This window comes from Propithecus coquereli, unplaced genomic scaffold (genome assembly GCF_000956105.1).
Source record: "Propithecus coquereli isolate 6110/MARCELLA unplaced genomic scaffold, Pcoq_1.0 Scaffold66, whole genome shotgun sequence".
NCBI classification, from domain to species: Eukaryota; Metazoa; Chordata; class Mammalia; order Primates; family Indriidae; genus Propithecus; species Propithecus coquereli.
In genome coordinates this window covers 1,719,846-1,725,191 of record NW_012152618.1, presented here as the reverse complement: position 1 = coordinate 1,725,191, position 5,346 = coordinate 1,719,846, and positions in this window count along the sequence as shown.

Below are 5,346 nucleotides of genomic sequence, written 5' to 3'. Positions count from 1 at the left end.
CAGAGAGTTCACGCTGATGAGAAACAGACACAGAAAAACCACACAATAATGTGATAATGCTAGTATAGAGCATGTAAGAAGTGTGATGTACACCTTCTAGAAAAGTTGGGATGGCTTCATCAGGCAGGTGACATCTGAATAGGTCCTGAAAAATGGAAAGTGGCTTTCAAAACAGGACAAGGAGGGCATAATAGAAAGAGGTCATCTGACCTCTAGCAGCTGCGTTCATAATTGCCCCATATTGAAAGCAACCAAGATGTCCTTCAGTAGGTGACTGGATAAACAAAGTGTGGTACACCCAGACAATGGATCTTAGTCAGTAATAAAAATAAATGAGCTATCAAGCCATGAAAAGACATGGAGGAAGCTTAAATGTATATTACTAAGTGAAAGAAGCCAGTCCGAAAAGGCTACATACTGTATGATTCCAACTGTATGACATTCTGGAAGGAGCAAAACTATAGATAGAGACCGTAAAAAAGATTAGTGGTTGTCAGGGATTGGGACGTGTGGGAGGAAGAGATGAGCAGAAGAGGACAAGGGATTTTTAGGGCCGTGCAACTGCTCTGTACGGTACTGTTAATGTAATGGTGGCTACGTGACAGGATGCGTTTGCCAAAACCCATGGAAAGTACAACACAAAGAGTGAACCTTAATGTAATCTATGGACTTCGGTTAATAAAAATATATCAGTATTGGTTCATTAATTGTAATAATGAATACATGAATGATATACCATGCTAATGCCAGATGTTAATAATAAGGGAAACCGGGGGGAGGAGGAGAGGGAGTATATGGAATCTCTGTAATTTCTGCTCAGTTTTTCTGTAAACCTTACACTGCTCTAAAAAATAAACTTATTAAAGAAAGAGGGAGGGAGAGGGGTCAGCTTTCAAAATAGTACAGACAAAGCATTACAGGAAAAGGGCATCAAAGCTTCAGAGTCCTTTCAAAAACCTAAACTAACCTTGGAGTAAATGGATGAAACATTCAGCCATGAGTAGATTTCAAGTTAGTATAAATGAAATTATTAGTTAATTTTCTTCCCTGTCATTAGTTGGCTTCAGATACGGAGAAAATGAAGATTCCTTTGGATGCAAGTGAAACCTAACTCAGACTCCTTTGATCAAAAGTAAATGTATGAGCTTTCGTAATCTGGAAGTCCAAGGGTGGTACTTCCGGCAGAGGTGAATCCAGTAGTAGAAATGAAATCACTTTAATGCTTCTCTCTTCTCCCTACTTCCTCCCTCCCCCAACCCTTTCTTTCTCTCCCTCCTTCTATCTTTCTCTGTTGTCCTCTGTTTTGATGCAATTCTGTCAGGTTCTCCCTACACAGTTGTGATCCCTAGCAGGTCCAGGCTCATATGATTTTGAGGTCTGTTCTCTGAGGATAAAATACCTTCCCTGTTTGTGGATCTCTATCACTCACAGAAAAGTGACACTGTCCCTTCTGGAGTGAAATGACCACCCCGAATCAATCTGTGCTCAGGAGAATGGGACAATGTCTTTTATAGCTTAGGCTGCATGTCCGACCCTATGGTGGGGAGGTAGGGCAATGTGTGACAGAGGAAGTAATTGGTAGGAAAAGAGGGGGTTTCTTTTGGCATATGAAGGAGGAGGGACGACCAACAGTCTCAAACCAAACCACCCCCAAAACTGTTTAAAGAACAGAAACAGAAATGTATTTCAGCCAAGGCTCTGATTTGTGTACCTCAAAACTGCATCAGTCTGTGTATCTTAAGCATATCAATTTATTGGCAGGAACTTAGGGGTTCCAGAGAAAGACATGAGGCTGGAGAATCATGCTCGTAAATAGGGGCCAAGGAAGGCCCCGAAGAGGAAGAAGCAGGAAACAGAGCAAAGTCATAACACAGGAATCAGTTAGTGAGGAATGTCATTACTAGCCCCTACCACCCTGGCTACTCAGTGAGTGCTACCCCTGTTTACGTTTTGCCTAGAAAATAAGAGCAAAGACAGTAGAGGCAATAGAACCCTGACCTAGTTGATTGCTTTTCTTATTCTGCTAGGACTGAATATTGTGCCTCTCTTCCATACACCATCATGCTTCAAGGCACGTTTTGAGGGTCACCTTGATGGCAGAGACAATGGAACCCCTGTTTGAACAGGTACCAAATCTCACAGCTTTAACTCAACTCTATTTGTGTCTTTGGTGAAAGGAACAAATTAACTGCCCAAATTTATATTCTAACTTCTACTTCCTCCCTGTGTATCTGTAGATCTTGCTGATTCAGCATCATTGACCAGGACACAACCTAGGAAATAGTCTCTGCTTATTTGAGAAAGTGATAGCTGAGAGGATGTCTCATTGGCTGCCTTATGATCTTCAAGAAGCATCTAGTACATAAGGAAAATTGGATCTGCTTTGCCTATTATACCTCTCCAAAGACTCTAAGAAGTTAAGTTGTGACATCAAGATAGATAAGCTAGTAACATAATTCTGTTCCCACCGTCTTCTACATTTAACAACTCTACTAGAGACATCCATTGTCTAGAGTCCAGTGCTATCCAGCAGAACTTTCTCCAATGATAGGAATGTTCTCTATCTGTGCTGTCCAGTGTAGTAGCCACTAGTCACATATGGCTGGCTACTGAGCACCTGAAATGTGCTTAATATGAATGAAGAACTGATTTTTAAATCAATTTTATTTCAGTTAATTCAAATTTAAGTTTTACGTGAGGCTAGGGGCTGCCTTATTAGACAGCACAGATCTATACAGTTTAACACTAACCCCAGCTAAGGGAATCTTACTGGCCCGAAGTTTAGTGGCCATGTTTTGTGTCACATGACCTTACCCCCCCACTCACAGCTGACTGGACCAGCGGTGGTTGCCCGCCCCCAAGGACAGCCAATCACAGGCTGTTAATGATCGATGCCATAAAACCTGACTCCAAAGATGAATTGCTCTAATTTTATTTCTCTGAACCCCAGTCAAAAAAACTCATGAAGCAGACTCAGGGCCTAGACGGTCATTGTGGGCGAACTGGAGCTGTGAGAAAACAGAAGTCCTGGTATGGTTTAGCAGGGAAACCTGGCTGTTGGAGAGCAGGGAGAATGAGTCATATGTGCTCAGAAGAGGAGAAGCTATGAGGTTGTCCTCAAGGCCCAGGAGAGAGAGATGGGGAGCCACCTTAGCTTTTCTTTCTTTGAGGCTTGGCTGTATTTCAGCTTGTATGTGTGGCTTCTTACCAGATTCCCTTCCTTACTCCTTTCCTGGAAATTAATTCCTTTAGCATGAGCCAGGGTCAGTGGGACTCTGTTCTCTATCATCTAGACCGGTGGTCCCCATCCCGACACCAGCTGTCTAAAGCCTGTCAGGAGCCGGGCCACACATCACTGCCAGGCACGACCACCTCAGCACTACCTCCACTCCCCCCAACCCCCCATGGAAAAATTGTCTTCCGTGAAACTTAAGAACCAGCAGCACAGCAGGAGGTGAGCAGCAGGAGAGCCAGTGAAGCTTCATCTGTATTTTTATAGCCGCTCCCCATCGCTGGCATCACCGCCTGAGCTCTGCCTACCCCCCTAATCCCACCATCATCCGTGGAAAAGTTGTCTTCCGTGAAACTGGTCCCTGGTGCCAAAAAGGTTGGGGACCACTGATCTAGACCACTTTTAATAAAATTATGACAATTCTAATATAAATTATAAAAGAAAATTATAGAGAAAAACATCTTATGCACCCTAGAAGCAAATATTGTATTTCTGATCTGGAAGGAAATTTAGGAATCATGGAGTTTAATCTTGTCATTTTATAGATGAAGAAAAGAAAACCATGAAATGTTACCGTCTGAGATCACACAGCTGACTTCCGAGAAATTTTCATGTGTTAATTTCCTTTCTGAAATTTTGTTAAAGAAAAAACAACCAACCAACAAACAAAATGAAACAAAAAAATCTATCATTGTTGACTTTGAGCAAGAACAAAGATTAAAATACAATAGTTGATGAATAAATCAGTTCTAAGTCTTATCCAACTTTTTTTTCCAGGGCCTACTAGCCTAATGGAATTACATTAATAGTGACAGTCCATATTTTGTGGGTGTTTGCGTTTATGTGAAAAATTCAGGGCCTCTGTTTTCTGTAAAATATCATCCTCCCACCCAAGGATTTCTGGGGGGCCATGAAGCTCTCCAGAACGGTGTCACAGTGGGATTCTCCAGATGCAGTTTCTGCTTCAAACCCATGTAGGGGCACTGCCTTACCATGGCCTGCACATGTGTCCAGGAAAACGCTGACCTCTGGGCCAAGGTCACTGTGTCCTTGTCCTGGCCTTTTGCCAATGCAGCACTGGCCTCCCCATGGTTCTCGATTAACCAAAGCCACGTGAGCTTGTCATCAGGGCATCCAAGTGATAGGGCCGGGCACTGCCTTTGTGGAGACCATTGTGAAAGCAGTTTCTTTGGCGTCTGCCACCAGCCATAAGAGTCAGACCGGAACCTTGAACCCAAGGGCTGATCAAAAATAAACATGTCACACAGATAGCTTCTATGTGAGCCATGCCCCAGTTTCTGAGTCCCCGACTGCCTCAAACAGCTTCCTCTGCCGCGTGCCCCCAGCCCCCAACCCCTCTGTGTTGTTCAGAACAGCCGAAGCACAGAATAGCTTGAGTACCAGCCAGGGCTACTGCAGGTGGGAGGCTTCCTCCCTCCCTCCCTACCTTTCCTTGCTCCCACAGGAGGTTGGGCACAGTCCCTGGCTTCATGTAAGGGACTTCATGTAAGTCCTTCCACCTGAAGCACTTTTTTGGGGACCACACTCCTGACCTCTCTCCCCCTGGTAAAGGAGAGGTTTACCAGGCTGGTGAGTCTGAGAGAAGGAAAAGAATGCTCCAGGCCCAGTGCCCGCCCCTCTGTGGGGCTCACCTACCCACAGAGAGGCCTCTGTTCCTGCCCTCCAGCATGTCTTCAGCTGAGCTGGGCAAGTGCTGTTCCCACACCATGCTAGAGATTGGCAGTTTTCTGTCTCTGCCTACCATTGTGTGGGAACACTTAATTTTGGGAGGAAGTACTAATAAGGTCACCTACCTCCACAAACTCCTGTCAGCTAGGCTGCGACGTTGCAAGTCATATTTTGGTTGCCGTATGTCTGAGTCCTGCTTCTAATATCTCATTTGTTTCAGAACATGACAGAGTGTGAGAGGTGTTTTTATTGAGTCTCCTCAAGTTAAAAATCACCCCCAAATGCCTGGCAGTATATTAAGTGTTGAGGATTCAGAGACTGCCATAAAACCCTTAAGAATCTCCAGAGGGCTGTTGTCTGAGAAGTATATAGGGACAGGCAGTAGTGGTGCCAGTAACCAAGACTGGGGACATCCAAAGAAAAGG